The sequence below is a fragment of the Chrysochloris asiatica genome, unplaced genomic scaffold (assembly GCF_000296735.1).
Source record: "Chrysochloris asiatica unplaced genomic scaffold, ChrAsi1.0 scaffold00082, whole genome shotgun sequence".
NCBI classification, from domain to species: Eukaryota; Metazoa; Chordata; class Mammalia; order Afrosoricida; family Chrysochloridae; genus Chrysochloris; species Chrysochloris asiatica.
Genome location: NW_006408600.1, coordinates 546,310 through 548,221, shown reverse-complemented (window position 1 = coordinate 548,221; position 1,912 = coordinate 546,310).

Sequence of the window (1,912 nt, the reverse complement as noted above, 5' to 3'; positions counted from 1 at the left end):
GATGGTTCAAGTTTTCTAATTGCTCCTTGGAACCCCTATATACAGAGTCTCTATGAGTCGGGACCAACTTAATAGCACTTAGTAACAATAACCAGTTAAAACCTTAATATATACAAGACACTGTGCTATTATTATACATAGTTGATTTCATGGAAGAGAAGACATAGTGGAAAGATTCCAAACATCACACAGTTACTTTTGCCCTGAATACAAATGTGGCAATGGTGCCAATTCCTAGAAGATTGTACATGAGCTACTCTATGATTCCTGCTGTGGTGCTGGCTGTAGGATTAACACTGGACTTTGAATCACAAAGTTGACAGTTCAAACCTACCAGCTGCTCCTCAGAAACCCTCTACAAAGTCGATAAGAGTTGGAACTGTCTTGACGGCACTGAAAAATAACCACATTGGCGTGGCAAGCAGAGGAGCTCAAGTCCTCTGCACATTCTTTGCTGTGTATAATCCATGTAATTCTCCATTTTAACTTCAGCATCATCCAATCAATGCATTGTAGGTATTGATAGCACATTAGGGTTTAAATCTGAGAGGGTTGTTGCATTTCTTCCGGAGGCTCTTGGTGGAGACTGAACTTATAATAACAGAGTTCTGATATGAAGCCGGCAGGCTGTCAGAACTCAAAAGGAAACAAATTCATTCTGCTCAGGCCACAAAAGCCTGTTTGCTCTGCTTGGAGAGGAAAGAGAAAGAAAAAAGGGAAAACCACATGCTCCAAGGGACTCAGTAAATATAGCCTGCCTGACTCACCAACTGTTCTGACCAAATGAAAACTCTCCTATTTATGTATTTAATAGAAGATCAATAGTAGATTATATTTCTATGAGCTACAGAGTTCGCATTTAGTGTAGCAGATTTTCTGCTTCTTTTTCTAATTTAAATGTTTTCTGGTCACATTCAGCAATTGCTATCAGATGGTGAATGTCTGTGGTCACATACTCAGCTTCCTGTTTATAATCTCACTCTGTTTTCAGTGAGTCAGCAGTTTCTTTTCTGCCGAGTGCTGTAACAGGCCCAGGGTAGAGCCTCAGAGATCAAATGCACTTTGTGAATGAGCCAGTGTGTGCAAGCCCTCCCTTCACCCAACTCATGTTTTGTGTGAACAGGTAGTCAGTGTCTGTGAGTTAGACGAGCTAAAAATAATTCAGCCCAATGAGTTTGAGGGTTTTTCCTCTGCCTTTGAGCTAAACAGTGAGGCAGATCCTAGTTCATCTTAAGGCATTTACTCATATACAATAGTGCCATTACTGTAATACTTAAACTACCAAGCTACCAGCATCCTATTATCCTCATCCACCAATCATCTGTCACTTTGTCCTACTGTGGTGGATTGTGTGTGACTGTGATTCTGGAAGCTACATCACCAGTATTTGAAATACCAGCAGAGCCACCCATGGTGGACAGGTTTCAGGGAAGATTCCAGACAAAGCCACACTAGGAAGAAAGCAAGGCAGACTACTTCTGAATGGTTAGCTACTAAAGCCTTGTGAAAAGGAACAGAACATGGTCAGGAACAATGCCAGAAGATGAGCCCCTCAAAATACAACTGGGACCGAGCTGCCTCCTCAAAGTAAAGTTGGCCTTAATGATGTGGATGGAGTTTAGCTTTGGGACCTTCATTAGCTGATATGGCACAACTCAAAATGAGAAGAAACAGCTACAAAGATCCATTAATATTTGGAAATTGGAATGTGGGAAGTATGAATCTAGGTAAATTGAAAGCCGTCAAAAAATATCGATAACCTAGGCATTGTGACTAAATGTTGTAGAGTAGGTTTTGATTCATAGTGACCCTGCATAGGATTTTCAAGGAGTAGCTTGTGGGTTTGAATCCCCAACTTTGAGGTTCAAACTGACCTTGTGGTCCAGTGCCACACCAAAACTCCATCTATGGT